Source organism: Pristiophorus japonicus, unplaced genomic scaffold (genome assembly GCF_044704955.1).
Source record: "Pristiophorus japonicus isolate sPriJap1 unplaced genomic scaffold, sPriJap1.hap1 HAP1_SCAFFOLD_29, whole genome shotgun sequence".
NCBI lineage: Eukaryota > Metazoa > Chordata > Chondrichthyes > Pristiophoridae > Pristiophorus > Pristiophorus japonicus.
The window spans coordinates 6733596-6749938 of record NW_027252668.1 but is presented as its reverse complement, the minus strand read 5'-3'; the positions used below and the strand labels follow the sequence as shown (position 1 = coordinate 6749938).

The 16343-nt window shown below is 50.0% G+C and overlaps 1 long non-coding RNA gene across 2 annotated transcripts in view; it reads right to left on the bottom strand.

Moving 5' to 3' along the window:
• Positions 1-2141: 2141 nt before the first annotated feature.
• LOC139248279 (uncharacterized) overlaps positions 2142-16343 on the bottom strand; it is a 66167-nt gene continuing 51965 nt past the window's right edge. The window contains exons 6-7 of one of the 2 annotated variants that reach the window (XR_011591032.1): positions 9658-10128; positions 2142-2441 (exon numbers count right to left, since the gene is read on the bottom strand). This is a non-coding gene — a long non-coding RNA (uncharacterized lncRNA). Of the gene's footprint in view, positions 2442-9185; positions 10129-16343 lie in introns of those variants that run through there. The other variant, XR_011591030.1, reaches the window with a different exon arrangement.

Genomic DNA, 16343 nt, shown 5'->3' with positions numbered 1-16343 from the left:
GAGTCGGCCATATGGCCCCTCGAGCCTGCTCCGTCATTCGATAAGATAATAGCTGATGCTCAACCTCTGTCAGTCAGAGCACCTCTTGTCAGCTTCTGGATTTCCCGGGGCAGGGACAGTACAATTTACATACAGAATAAACTCCCTCGACACTTCCCTGGGTGTGTTTGATGGGACAGTGTAGAGGGAGCTTTACTCTGTATCTAACCTGTGCTGTACCTGCCCTGGGAGTGTTTGATGGTACAGTGTAGAGGGAGCTTTACTCTGTATCTAACCGTGCTGTACCAGCCCTGGGAGTGTTTGATGGTACAGTGTAGAGGGAGCTTTACTCTGTATCTAACCCCGTGCTGTACCTGCCCTGGGAGTGTATGATGGTACAGTGTAGAGGGAGCTTTACTCTGTATCTAACGCATGCTGTACTTGTCCTGGGAGTGTTTGATGGTACAGTGTAGAGGGAGCTTTACTCTGTATCTAACCCGTGCTGTACCTTCTTTTTTTATTAATTCACGGAATGTGGGCGTCACTGGCAAGGCAATCATTTATTGCCCATTTCTAATTGCCCTGGAACCACCTTCTTGAACCGTTGCAGTCCATAAGAACAGAAGAAGCACGAGTAGGTCATATGGCCCCTCGAGCCTGCTCCATTATTTAATACGATCATGGCTGATCCAATCATGGACTCAGGTCTACTTCCCTGCCCGCTCCCCATAACCCCTTATCCTCTTATTAGTTAAGAAACTGTCTATCTCTGTCTTAAATTTATTCAATGTCCCAACTTCCACAGCGCTCTGAGGCAGCGAATTCCACAGATTTACAACCCTCAGAGAAGAAATTCCTCCTCATCTCAGTTTTAAATGGGCGGCCCCTTATTCTACGATTATGCCCGCTAGCTCTACTTTCCCCTATCAGTGGAAACATCCTCTCTGCATCCACCTTGTCAGGCCCCCTCATAATCTTGTATGTTACGATTAAGATCACCTCTCATTCTTCTGAATTCCATGTGGTGGATGGTACTCCCACCGTGCTGTAATAGAGGATTTTGACTCAGCGATGATGAACGAACGGAAATATGCTTCCAAATCAGGATGGTGTGTGACTACGAGGGAAACGTGGAGGTGGTGGTGTTCCCATGTGCTTGCTGCCCTTGTCCTTCTCGGTGGTAGAGTTTGGGGGTTTGGGAATGCTGCTGAAGATGCCGTGGCGAGTTGCTGCAGTTGCTGGAAAAGGTAGCATAGTGGTAACATCACCGGACTACTAATCCAGATGCCTAGACAAATGATCCAGAGACACGAGTTCAAATCTGACCACGGCAGCTGGGGAATTTAAATTCAGTTTATTAAATAATTCTGGAATAAAATGCTAGTGTCGGTATGGTGACCATGAAACTAATGGATTGTTGTAAAAACCCACCTGGTTCACTAATGTCCTTTAGGGAAGGAAATCTGCCAACCTTTCCTGGTCTGACCTATATGTGACTCCAGGCCCACATCATCATCATCACAGGCAGTCCCTCGGAATTGAGGAAGACTTCCTTCCACTCTTAACATGAGTTCTTAGGTGGCTGTACAGTCCAAAACGAGAACCACAGTCTCTGTCACAGGTGGGGCAGTTGTTGAGGGAAGGGGTGGGTGGGACTGGTTTGCCGCACGCTCTTTCCGCTGCCTGTGCTTGTATTCTGCATGCCCTCCTGGATGCGCTTCCTCCACTTAGGGCAGTCTTTGGCCAGGGTCTCCCAGGTGTCAGTGGGGATGTTGCACTTTATCAGGGAGGCTTTCAGGGCGTGCTTGTAACGTTTCCGCTGCCCACCTTTGGCTCGTTTGCCGTGAAGGAGTTCCGAGTAGAGCGCTTGCTTTGGGAATCTCGTGTCTGGCATGTGAACTATGTGGCCTGCCCAGCAGAGCTGATCAAGTGTGGTCAGTGTTTCAATGTTGGCCTGGTCGAGGATGCTAATGTTGGTGCATCTGTCCTCCCAGGGAATTTGTAGGATGTTGCGGAGACATCGCTGGTGGTATTTCTCCAGAGTCTTGAGGTGTCTACTGTACATGGTGCCTCTGAGCCATTCAGGAGGGCGAGTATTACTACAGCCCTGTAGACTATGAGCTTGGTGGTAGACTTGAGGCCCTGGTCTTCGAACACTCTTTTCCTCAGGCGGCTGAAGGCTGCGCTGGCGCATTGGAGGCGGTGTTCAATCTCCTCATCAATATCTGCTTTTGTTGATAAGAGGTTCCCGAGGAAATGGTGCACGTTGTCCAGAGCCACACCGTGGATCTTGATGACTGGGGGGCAGTGCTGAGCGGCGAGGACAGGCTGGTGGAGGACCTTTGTGTTACGGATGTTTAGCATAAGGCCTATGCTTTTATATGCCTCGGTAAATACGTCGACTATATCCTGGAGTTCAGCCTCAATGTGCGCAGACGCAGCCACTCAGTTGTACACAACCGCTACAAAACACAATAATATGAATAAAACTGGACGGATCACCCGGCATTGACCTCGGCACCAGCTACGGACACGACAATGGCACACCAAGCGCAGTCGACCCTGAAAAGTCCTCCTCACCAACATCTGGGGACTTGTGTCAAAATTAGGAGAGCTGCCCCACAGACTAGTCAAGCAACAGCCTGACAGTCATACTCAGAGAATCATACCTTTCAGCCAACGTCCCAGACTCCTCCATCATCACCATCCCTGGGTATGTCCTGTCCCACTGGCAGCACAGTGGTATACAGTCGGGAGGGACTGGCCTTGGGAGTCCACAGCATTGACGCCAGACACCATGAAGTCCCATGGCTTCAGGTCAAACATGGGCAAGGAAAATGCCATGTATTCAACTGTCATTGTAATCCATGTATAAACTGACCTAAGTTGTACACTGTGCGAACATTGACCACTAGGTGGTGAACTTGTGGGAGACACTCCTAACCTGGACTTTCAGGTATAAAAGGGGAAGCTCCACCCACCTTCATCACTTCAGTGTTGGAATAAAGGTTACTGGTCACAGAGTGACCTTCTCTCAAGTATGGGCCTCGTGTGCATTTGTACTGTATAGTAAGGACATATCATTGGCCACGAGAAACTGGGATTTAAACCACTCGAGCATGGCCACTAGCAGCACAGGCAAGAGGTACTGTGTTGGTGATGATTGGGACGATTCTATTGAGAGACTACAGCAAAGTTGCGTCACTAAGGAATGGCTGGGACAGGATTCGGCCGTCAAACGCAGAGCTCATCTCCTGACGGTTTGTGGATCCAGAACGTACTCCCTGATGAAGGACCTTCTAGTGCCAGAGAAGCCGGCAGACAAGACTTTTGAAGAGCTCAGTAAGTTGATCGGGGAACACTTTAAACCGGCAAGCAGCAGCACATGGCGAGGCACCGGTTTTACACGCACCTGCAGCAAGAAGGGCAAAGCGTTCCAGACTTCGTGGCAGACCTCCGGCGACTGGCGAGCCGATGTAAGTTCCCACATGCATGCAGAGCAGAGATGCTGCAAGACTTTTCTTTTATTGAGGGCACCGGGCACGCTGGGGTTTTCAGGAAACTGATTGAGACCTAAGACTTGACCCTGGAAACAGCGGCTTTGATGGCCCAGACATTCATCTCGGGAGGAAGGGACCAGAATGATATTTGACAAAAATCTTGGTTTAAATGCAGCAAATGGACAGGGAGTCAACATTGTTAACGCGGCACACAGCTCTCCAGGCAGACAAGGGCAATCGGACATGCCCGAGCATGTAGTCGAACCCAAAGGGGGAATTCAACAGAGACAATGGCTAGCTGAATGGTGATTCATGACATCGCAAGGGACAATGCGGCCAGTAATGGGGCCATCAACACCTGCCAATGGTGTGTTTAAGGACAGTTACAGAGACAGTCAGAGACGATCGACTGGTAATGGACCTTTTGTTTCCAACAACGGCTCATGTTGGAGGTGTGGAGGCAAACACACAGCCAGAGCTTGCAGGTATCAGCAATATACCTGCAGAAACTGCAACGTCAGCGGTCACTTGGCGCGTATGTGCAGGAAGCCTGCAGCCAGGTTGATGTACGAGGACGACGGGCCTGATGTAAGCCCTACGAGGCCAAATGGACACTGGGGGAAATCGCTGGAAGCTGACGTTCAGCGAGTTCATGTGGAGCACATATACAGTTCATACACCAGGACGCCACCGATAATGATGAAAGTGCTCCTCAATGGCATCCCAGTATCAATGGAGCTAGACACGGGGGGCAGCCAGTCCCTGATGAGTATCAGTTTGACAAGTTGTGGGCGTCCAAGGCCAGGAGGCCAAAATTATTGCCGATTGACGCACAGCTACGGACATATACAAAGGAGATCATTCCGGTGCTAGGCAGCGCCACGGTAGTCGTGACCCACAAAGATTTGGAGAACAGGTTGCCACTCTGGATTGTCCCGGGGGACGGTCCCGCACTGCTGGGGAGAAGTTGGCTTGCTGTCATGAACTGGAAATGGGGCGATGTCAATGCAATTTTTTCTGTGGAGCGAATATCATGCTCACAGGTCCTGGACAAATTTGACTCACTATTTCAACCCAGCATTGGCAATTTCATGGGGAGCAAGGTAGTGATTCACATAAACCCAGACACCAGGCCAGTACACCACAAGGCCAGAGCAGTGCCGTACATGATGCGGGAAAAGATAGCTGAATTGGTCCGCCTGCTGAGGGAAGGCATCATCTCGCCAGTCAAATTCAGTGACTGGGCAAGCCCAATTGTGCTCGATCAGGATATGTGGTGATTACAAGGCCACCATCAATCAGGTATCACTCCAAGACCAGTACCCGCTACCGAGAGCGGAGGACCTCTTTGCGACACTATCCGGTGGCAAACTTTTTTCAAAATTGCACCTGATCTCAGCTTACATGACCCAGGAGCTGGCGAGTGAGTCGAAGAAGCTGACCACCACCACGACACACAAGGGGTTGTTTGAGTACATTCGGGATTTGCTCGGCCGCCGCGATCTTTCAACGAAACATGGAAAGTCTCCTCAAGTCGATTCCAAGGACGGTGGTTTTTCAAGACGACATCCTCATCACAGGTTGCGATACTGAAGAACACCTCCACAACCTGGAGGAGGTGCTACGCAGACTGGACCGGGTAGGTCTGCGACTGAAAAAGGCGACGTGCGTCTTCCTAGCTCCAGAGGTACTGCGTCCAAAACAGAAGCGATCCAGAGAGCACCCAGACCCCGTAACATGACGGAGTTGCATTCGTTCCTGGGGCTCCTGAACTATTTTGGTAACTTTCTTCCCAAATTGAGCACGCTGTTAGAGCCGCTACATGTGCTCCTACGCAAATGTCGCGAATGGGTCTGGGGGGACAGCCAGGAAAGGGCTTTTGATAACAAACTGCGTGCTCTATGCTCCAACAATCTGTTAATGCTAATATGACCCATGTAAGAAACTTGTTTTAACGTGCGATGCGTCGTCCTATGGGGTCGGGTGTGTGTTGCAGCATGTTAATGCCAAGGGTCAGTTACAGTCGGTAGCTTATGCCTCCAGAAGTCTGTCCCAGGCAGAAAGGGGCTACGGGTTGGTAGAAAAGGAAGCGCTTGCATGTGTATATGCAGTGAAAAATATGCACCAGTACTGTTTGGCAGGAAATTTGAGCTGGAGACAGATCACAAACCCCTTACGTCCCTTTTGGCTGACAACAAGGCCATAAAAGCAAATGCGTCGGCCCGCATACAGAGGTGGGCACTCATGTTAGCCTCCTATGGCACAGACCGGGCACTGAAAACTGCGCCAATGCACTCAGCAGGCTCCCACTAGCCACCACTGAGGGGGCAACTGAGCATGATGCTGAGATGGTCATGGCTGTTGAAGCTTTCAAAAGCGAAGGCTCACCTGTGACAGCCCATCAGATTAAAGTCTGGACAAATAAAGACCTGTTACTGTCTTTAGTTAAGAAATGTGTCCTGAATGGGGACTGGGCAGCCACGAATGGGGCATGCCCTGAGGAGTTTAAACCGTTTCATAGGCGCAAGGATGAACTCTCGATTCAGGCCGATTGCCTACTGTGGGGAAACCAAGTAGTCATGCCCCAGAAAGGCAGAGAGGTGTTTATCAGAGAACTTCACAATGAGCATCCAGGCATTGTCATGATGAAGGCAATTGCCAGGTCACACGTTTGGTGGCCAGGGATAGATGCAGACCTGGAACTTTGTGTTCGCAGGTGCAACACGTGTGCCCAGCTGGGCAATGCGCCCAGGGAAGTCCCCATGGCCCCTGGCCTGCCAAACCATGGTCACGCATCCATGTGGACTACGTAGGTCCCTTCATGGGAAAAATGTTTTTGGATGTAGTAGACGTCTACTCCAAATGGATCGAGTTTGACATTCTCAATTCAAGCACATCCTACGGGCAATGTTTGCCGCCCATGGTCTACCGGACGTCTTGGTCAGCGACAATGGCCCGTGCTTTACAAGCATTGAGTTCCAGGACTTCATGGCAAGAAATGGTATCAACCATGTCAGAACGGCACCGTTCAAGCCGGCCTCAAACGGCCAGGGGGAACGAGCAGTGCAGATAATCAAACAGGTGATGCTCAGAATCCAAGGGGGTTCCCTACAAAGCCACTTATCACGCCTCCTGTTGGCCAATAGATCCTGACCACACTCGCTCACAGGGGTTCCATCCGCAGAGCTACTAATGAAAAGGACGCTCAAAACCAGATTATCCCTCATACACCCCACCATCAAAGAAATTGTTGAGAGCAGGCGCTGGTCACAATGTGACTACCATGACAGGAATGCGAGGGCGCGATGTATTGATGTCAATGACCCTGTCTTTGTCCTCAACTACGCTGCAGGGCCCAAATGGCTCGCAGGCACTGTGATTGCCAAAGAGGGGAATAGGATTCTGGTAGTTAAACTTACCAATGGACAAATCTGCCGCAAAAACATGGATCAAACAAAAAGGAGGTTCAGCAACCCTATAGAAGAAGCAGGGGAAGAATACGATGTAGAATTCACTCCACCACAGGTGACCGAACACCGGAAGCAAGTGGAGGAGAGCCCAGTCACTGTGGGCAGTCCGGACAGGCCTGAGGCACCGCAAACAGCAGAAACTCAGGCCAGCGCCCAACAACCGGAGCCTCAACTCAGGCGCTCTACAAGGGAGCATAAACCACCAGAGAGACTTAACCTGTGATCCCAATAAGACTTTTGGGGGGGGGGAGGTGATGTCATGCATTCAACTGTCATTGTAATTCATGTATAAACTGACCTAAGTTGTACACTGTGAGAACGCTGACCACTAGGTGGTGAACTTGTGGGAGACACTCCTAACCTGGACTTTCAGGTATAAAAGGGGAAGCTCCACCCACCTTCGTCACTTCAGTGCTGGAATAAAGGTTACTGGTCACAGAGTGACTTTCTCCAAAGTATGGGCCTCGTGTGCATTTGTACTGTATAGTAAGGACATATCAGAAACCTCCTGCTGATTACCACCTACCTCTCTCCGTCAGCTGATGAATAAGTACTCCTCCATGTTGAACACCACTTGGAAGAAGCAGTGAGTAGCAAGGGCACAGAATGTACTCTGGGTGGTGGACTTCAATGTCCATCATCAAGAGTGGCACCACTACTGACCGAGCCCTGAAGGACATAGCTGTCAGACTGGGCCTGCAGCAGGTAGTGAGAGAACCAACATGTGGGAAACACCTATTTGACCTCATCCTCACCAATCTACCTGTCATAGATGCATCTGGCCATGACAGCATTGGTAGCAGCGACCACCACACAGTCACTGTGGAGATGAAGTTCCGTCTTCACATGGAGGACACCATTCATTGTGTTGTGTGGCACTACCACCGTGCTAATTGGGATAGATTCAGAACTGATCTAGCAGCTCAAAATTGGGCATTCAGCCATCAGCAGCAGCAGAATTGTATTCCACCACAACCTGTAACCTCATGGCCCAGCGTATCCCTCACTCTACCATTACTACCAAGCCTGGGAACCAACCCTGGTTCAATGAAGAACGTAGAAGATCAAGTCAGGAGCAGCACCAGGCATACCTGAAAATGAGGTGCCAACCTGGGGAAGCTGCAACACAGGACTACATGCATGCTAAACAGCGGAAACAGCATGCTATAGACAATGCTGCGGTGAGAGTGACTGCCCTCAAAATCAAGGCAGCGTTTGACCAAGTGTGGCATGAAGGAGCCCTAGTAAAACTGAAGTCAATGGGAATCAGAGGGAAAACTCTCCACTGGCTGGAGTTATACCTAGCACAAAGGAAGATGGTTGTGATGGTTGGAGGTCAATCATCACAGCCCCAGGACATCGCTGCAGGAGTTCCCCAGAGAACTGTCCTAGGCCCAACCATGTTCAGTTGCTTCATCAATGACCTTCCTTCCATCATAAGTGGAGATGTTCGCTGATGACTGCACAGTGTTCAGTTCCATTTGTAACTCCTCAGATAATGGAGCAGTCCATGCCCACATACAGCAAGGCCTGGACAACATTCAGGCTTGGACTGATAAGTAGCAAGTAACATTCGCGCCACACAAGTGCCAGGCAATGACAATCTCCAACAAGCGAGAGTCTACCCACCACCCCTTAACATTCAATGGTATTACCATCACCAAATCCCCCACCGTAAACATCCTGGGGGTCACCATTGACCAGAAACTTAACTGGACTAGACACATAAATACTGTGGCAACAAGAGCAGGTCAGAGGCTGGGTATTCTGCGGCGAGTGTCTCACCTCCTGACTTCCCAAAGCCATTCCATAATCTACAAGGCACAAGTCAGAAGTGCGATGGAATATTCTGCACTTGCCTGGATGAGTGCCGCTCTAACACTCAAGAAACTCAACACCATCCAGGACAAAGCAGCTCGCTTGATTGGCCCCCCATCCACCACCTTAAACATCCACTCCCTCCACTATCGCCCCCCTCCCATGTTATAAAATTCCCCGGACCCCCTGTAACACAACACAAGTATTCAGTGGCTGTAAAACGTTTTGGGATTTCCTTAAGCCACAGAAGCAGCGATAAAAAATGCAATTCTTTCCATTTCAAATCACATTTATTTTGAAATAAATAGTTATTTGACGATTAAGTGCAGTTGTAGATTCCTGGATTCTTTTACCTCAATCTGGTTCAGTAAAATTACTGAGTCGAATACCTCTTGTGCTTTTAACAAAGCAGTCTTTATTTTACCGGCCGGCAAGACCTATCAGACAGAAGATATACCCTCTGGATAGAGCGTACACACTCCCTACGGATAGGTGAAGTTACATCGTAAAGCGTCAACAGTTATACATTCTCGGCAAAAGATAACAAGATAGGGCTAGAGTGACATCCTAGTTCAACCTATCTCTTTTGGTCCCTCTTTCCCTTTGTCCACTCATAAGCCGACCTAAGTATGGTCTGATTTTAAACAAAGACCTTCTGTTAATGTTTCAGGTTAATAACATGATTTAATAAGACCTTGAGGTTTTTCTGCAAGCTGTGGGTTTTGTTTCAATATGTGTTAGTGTTGTAACATTTCGCAGTCTCGAGTCCGAGATGTCATGGCTATTCCTCCATGAATTCTTTGTTAGCTTATACTGTCCCTATACAATTCTCACGTTCTCAACTTCAATGTCTCTATACATTTTAAACATTCACATTGTAATAGTATTACCTGGATTTCCCTCTCTAACTGCACTCGGAACAGGTGAACGGCCTCTCCTCGGTGTGACTGTGTGGATGAATTTCCAGCTCAGACGGGTAATAGAATCCCTTCCCACAGTCTCCACATTCCCACGGTTTCTCCATGGTGTGGGTGTCCTTGTGTCTCTCCAGGTTGGATTATCAGTTGAAGCCTCGTCCACACACAGAACACGTGTGCGGTTTCTCCCTGCTGTAAATGCTGCGATGTTGTGTCAGGCTGTGTAACTGATTAAAGCGCTTTCCACAGGCAGTGCACTGGAACACTTTCACATGCTTTTCCAGTCACACTGATGATTGGAATCTTTTCTCACAGACAGAACAGACAAACATTTCTTTGGAAGACTTAAGATATTCAGGTCCTAATGAATCAAGTGATTCTGTCAGATCTTGACGTGATGTTTGGTTTGAGTTTCCCATCTGCAAATCCTCACCTTCTAATATCCTGTAAAAGGAGTTTAGAAAACTTATCACGAAGTACAGGATAGGAATTGAGAACAGACAATTCTAGTTTCTATGGAACATTCTTTCTTCTCTTGTTGTCCCAAACATGTGGTCCAATCAAACTAAAAGAAGCCAAAATAAGCAACAACTTCCCAACAAATGCAAAGAGAACCTTCCCAACGAAACCAGAAAGTTGTTCCCAGTGTCCATTCTGCAGCCTGAGGTGCCAACGATCACAGAAGGTATCTAGTGTCCCGGTGGATACCGCATGCTCTCCAATCTTCCCTCTTTTGTTATTGGTGCGAGGTACCTTTCGGAGGCTGTGCGGCCCATTCCGTTCCGCGCAGGCGCAATAGCTTCCGTTAAAGAAGCTGGTCCCGATCTACGCAAGACCGGCAGAGAGCTGTGCAGTCACATGGCCGGCAGAGAGCTGTGCAGTCACATGACCGGCAGAGAGCTGTGCAGTCACATGGCCGGCAGAGAGCTGTGCAGTCACATGATCGGCAGAGAGCTGTGCAGTCACATGGCCGGCAGAGCGCTGCGCAGTCACATGGCCGGCAGAGAGCTGTGCAATCACATGGCCGGCAGAGAGCTGTGCAGTCACATGGCCGGCAGAGCGCTGCGCAGTCACATGGCCGGCAGAGAGCTGTGCAGTCACATGGCCGGCAGAGAGCTGTGCAGTCACATAACCGGCAGAGAGCTGTGCAGTCACATGACCGGCAAGGTGCTGCGCAGTCACATGGCCGACAGGGCGCTGTGCAGTCACATGGCCGGCAGGGCGCTGCGCAGTCACATGGCCGGCAGGGTGCTGCGCAGTCACATGACCGGCAGGGCGCTGTGCAGTCACATGACCGGCAGGGCGCTGTGCAGTCACATGACCGGCAGGGCACTGTGCAGTCACATGACCGGCAGAGAGCTGTGCAGTCACATGGCCGGCAGGGTGCTGCGCAGTCGCATGACCGGCAGGGCGCTGTGCAGTCACATGACCGGCAGGGCGCTGTGCAGTCACATGACCGGCAGAGAGCTGTGCAGTCACATGGCCGGCAGGGTGCTGCGCAGTCACATGACCGGCAGAGCGCTGCGCAGTCACATGGCCGGCAGAGTGCTGCGCAGTCACATGGCCGGCAGGGTGCTGCGCAGTCACATGACCACACAGCTTATAGCAAATGTTAATGCTCCCTCTTCAGAGCCATCTGGGCACAGATTAGATTGCAAAACAACTTATAATAATATCGTGTCTTTAAGATAGTAAAATGTACCAAGGCGCATCTCAGGAGCGTTATCACACGAAATCTAATATTTGGGCCAATGACCAAAAAGTTTACCAACGAGGGAGGGCGATTTTGGGAGGGAATTCCAGAGCTTAGGGTCTCGGCAGCTGAAGACACAGCCGCTAATGATGAAGGATTAAAATGAGTGATACTTAAGAGGCCAGAGAGGGGCGAGGCAAAGGAGGGATTTGAAAATCAGGATGAGAATTTTAAAATTGAGACATTGCTTAACCGGGAGCCAATGTAGGTCAGTGAGCACAGGGGTGATGGGTGAGCGGGACTTGGTGCGAGTTAGGATACAGCCATTTGGATGAGCTTAAGTTTATGGCGAGTGGAAGATGTGAGGCTGGCCAGGAGTGCATTGGAATAGACAAGTCTCGAAGCAACAAAGACATGGATGAGGGCTTCAGCAGCAAATGAGCTGAGGCGGGAGAGAAGTGGGCGATGTTACGGAGGTGGAAGTAGGTGGTTTTAATGATGGTTCTTGTATATGGTCAGAAGCTCATCGTGGAATCACATATCATGCCTTGGTTGCAATCAGTCTGGTTCAGCCTCAGATAGATTCCAGGGAGAGGGATGGATTCGGTGGCTAGGAACAGAATTTGTGGCGGGGACCAAAGACAATGGCTTTGGTCTTCCCAATATTTAGTTGGAGAAATGTCTGCTCAACCAGTACTGGAAGTCAGATAAAGATTCTGACAATTTAGAGACTGTGGACGGGTGGAGAGAGGTGATGGTGAGGCAGAGCTGAGTGTTGTGAGCGTACATGTGGAAACTGATGCTGTGTTTTCAGATATCGCCGAGGGGCAGTATATAGATGAGAAATGGATAGATCCTTGGGGAACACCAGAGCTAACAATGCGGGAGAGGGAAGAGAAGCCATTGCAGGAAATTTTCTGGCAACAATTAGATAAGAATGGAACTAGGCGAGTGCAGTCCCACCCAGCTGGACGACAGGGGAGAGGTGTTGGAGGAAGATGGTTTGATCAACCGTGTCAAAGGCTGCAGACAGGTCAAGAAGGAAAAGGAGGGATGTTTCGGTACTGTGGCAGGGGTGGAAAGCTGATAGAGGGAGTCAAACATGAGCACAGATTTGGGAGGCGACAACACGTTCAAGGACTTTGGAAAGGAAAGGTATCACATTCATATCTTCACCAAAAGACTCAGACCAAGGGATGAAATAAGGAGCACAATATAAAAATGTTCAGGTTGCTCACTGTCCTTCTGGATCTCTATCCAGGGAGAACTGATGCATTTCTCGTAACTTGGGATTAAATGTTCTCATCGAGGTGATGGATGTCAGTGCAGGGGAATGGGTAATTCTGAGCATCTAGTGCCTGACTGAAGCACTCTCCAGTCAGGTACAGCACGGGGTTAGATACAGAGTAAAGCTCCCTCTACACTGTCCCATCAAACACTCCCAGGGCAGGTACAGCTCGGGGTTAAATACAGAGTAAAGCTCCCTCTACACGGTCCCATCAAACACTCCCAGGCCAGGTACAGCAAGGGTTAGATACAGAGTAAAGCTCCCTCTACACTGTCCCATCAAACACTCCCAGGGCAGGTACAGCACTGTGTTAGATGCAGAGTAAAGCTCCCTCTACATTGTCCCATTAAACACTCCCAGGGTAGGTGCAGCATGGGGTTAGATACAGAGTAAAGCTCCCTCTACACTGTCCCATCAAACACTCCCAGGGCAGGTACACGGGGTTAGATACAGAGTAAAGCTTCCTCTACACTGTCCCATCAAACACTCCCAGGGCAGGTACAGCACGGGTTAGATACAGAGTAAAGCTCCCTCTACACGGTCCCATCAAACACTCCCAGGCCAGGTACAGCAAGGGTTAGATACAGAGTAAAGCTCCCTCTACACTGTCCCATCAAACACTCCCAGGGCAGGTACAGCACGGGGTTAGATACAGAGTAAAGCTCCCTCTACACTGTCCCATCAAACACTCCCAGGGCAGGTACAGCACTGTGTTAGATGCAGAGTAAAGCTCCCTCTACATTGTCCCATTAAACACTCCCAGGGTAGGTGCAGCACGGGTCAGATACAACAACTTGTACGTATATAGCACCTTTAACTTGGTAAAAGTTCCCAAGGCGTTTCACAGGAGTGTTATGAGAAAAAAATTGACACCGTCACATAAGGAGAAATTAGAGCAGGTGCCCAAAAGCTTGGTCAAAGAGGGAGATTTTAAGGAGCGTCTTATATCAGGAAAAAGAGGTAGCGAGGCAGAGAGGTTTAGAGAGGCAATTCCAGAGCATAGGGCCTAGACAACAGAAGGCACGGCCACCGAATGAATTGAGATGGAGTCAGTGGCTACGGAACGGACTTTGTGGCAGGGACTGGAAACAATGGCTTTGGTCATCCCAATAGTTAATTGGAGAAAATTTCTGCTCATCCAGAACTGGATGTCGGACAAGCAGTCTGACAAATTAGAGACCGTGGAGGGGTCGAGAGAAGTGGTGCTGAGGTAGAGCTGGATGTCAGCGGCGAACATGTGGAAACTGACTCCGTGTTTTCGGATGATGTCGCCAAGGGGCAACATGTAGATGAGAAATAGGAGGGGGCCAAGGATAGATTCTTGGGGACACCAGACGTAATGATGTGGGAGTGGGAAGAGAAGCCATTGCAGGAGATTTCCTGGCTATGATTAGATAGATAAGAATGGAACCAGACGACTACAATCCCACCCAGCTGGACAATGGTGGAGAGGCGTTGGTGTAGGATTCGGTGGCCATCTGTGTCAAAGGCTGCAGACAAGTCAAGAAGGACGAGGAGGAATAGTTTGCCTTTGTCACAGTCACAAAGGATGTCATTTGTGACTTTGATGAGAACCGTTTCGGTACTATGGCAAGGGCAGAAACCTGATCGGAGGGATTCAAACAAGGAGTTGCTGGAAAGATGGGTACAGATTTTGGAGGAGACAATACGTTCAAGGACTTGAGAGGAAAGGGAGGTTGGAGATGTTTGCAAGCACAGTAGGGTCGAGCTGTATTTTTGAGGATGGGGTGATGACGGCAGATTTGAGGGAGAAGGGGACAGTACCTGAGGAGAGGTCAGCTAACAGGGGAGCCAGAAAAGGAAGTTGGGTGGTCAGCAGTTTAGTGGGAATAGGGCCAAGGGAGCAGGAAGTGGGTCTCATGGACAAGGTGAGCACGGAGAGGTCATGAGGGGAGAGTGGAGAGAAACTGGAGAAAGATGCGAGTTCAGGGCTAGGGCGGGGGGAGCCTCAGAGGAAGTTTGGCCCAGTGGGCTAGGGGAAGGAAGGGATGAGACAGAGTCGGCTGAATGGATGGTCTCAATATTTGAGACAAACAAGTCCATGAACTCCTCATATTTGTTGTCGGAGGCGAGGGTGGAGGAGACAGGGGAGAGGGATTTCAGAAAATTATTAGCAGTGGAGAATAGAAGTCGGGGTTTATCTTTGCATTCCAGAATAACTCTGGTATAGTGTACAATTTTGACAGAGGAGAGCAGGACCCGATAATGCTTTATGTGGTCCAGCAAGATCTGGCGGTGAATGGCTAAAGCAGATTTGCCCCATATCCGTTCAAGTCTGTGTCCCTTGGACTTGAGGGAGCAAAGATGGGGGCCGTACCAGGGGAAAGGTCAATATGAGAGAGAGTAAGTGTTTTACTAGAGACTAGGGCATCAAAGGTGGTGGTGAGGGTGTGGTTGAGCAGATCAGTGGCTGCAGAAATGTCATGGGGAATGAAGGCCAAAGGTTGGACAGTTGGGACTTCATAAGTGCAGTTGTAAGAAAGTTGGGAGAGTTTTTTTCCAGAGGCGGACAGAGATGGAGTAGAGTTGCGGGGGAGGGAGGGGGATGTGGGTGGAGAGCAATGAGGAAGTGGTCAGAGGTGGCCTTATCTGCAACTGACACGGTGGGAGTAGCAAGGCCACGAGAGATGGCAAGGTCAAGGGGTTGGCCGTGAATATGGGTTGGGGAGTTTACATGGAGGGAGAGATTAAGGGAGGATAGGAGGCTAGTGAAGTCAGGAGAGAGAGCATGATGAATTGAGATGGAGGTTGAAATCACCGAGGATGAGAAATCATTCGGGCAGAGGTTGAGGGAGGAAAGCAGTGACGATATCTCGGTAATAAATTTCTAACGGTACTTGGGTGGGCGAAGAGAACGAGAATTTTAAATCAGATTTGAGAGGGGTGGAATAAGGTGAAATGCTCAAAGGAGGAGAAAGTGCCGGTGAAGTAGGGGCACAGACCAAGGTGTGATTTGGTGATGGGAGCCACACCCCACCACAGCGGTCTGAGCGGGACAAGTGGTGGAAGGTATAGCCGGGCGTGGAGGCTTCATTTAAGGTGAAATCACCTTTCAACCAAGTCTCCGTCAGGGCCATGTCGATGCATCCACTGTGAGGTCATAGATGGTGTGAACAGACATTCTGGAGGGAGATGCGGAGAGGGTCGGTGATGGTTGCCCCACTGCCAGCATCTACTGGGTCAGTGCTGGGTGAGGGAAAGAGGTGAGTTGGACGGGGAGGAGATTAGCAAGATTAGCCCTCAGTGGGCCTGCTGGGCGGGAAGGTCGTTGAGAGAGTAGGATGGGACAGTCGGGGTTGCTGCTCGTAAGGAGGCAGCGACGAGTGCCACGATGAGCCCTCCGTAGGATGCCAAGAGAGGCACAGAGGGATGCTGTAGGCTTGTCTAAGAAGGAGTCAATCCTGGGACAGCGGCAGGAGAGTAGGAAGGTCGAACAGTAATGAAGGATGGGTAGGGATTTGGGAGGGCAGAGTATCAGAGAGGAGAGATGGAAGGAGGTATGGCCACAGGAGAGAGCAGTCAGGCAGGGATAGAAAGAAAAGGAAAAGGGGAGAGAAAGTGGAAACGTATTGAATGGCTCGGGTCGGGAACGACAGCTGAAGTGCAGACGTGAATGACCGGGGAAAAGCTCAGGTTACATCGGCCTGGTTAAATGTA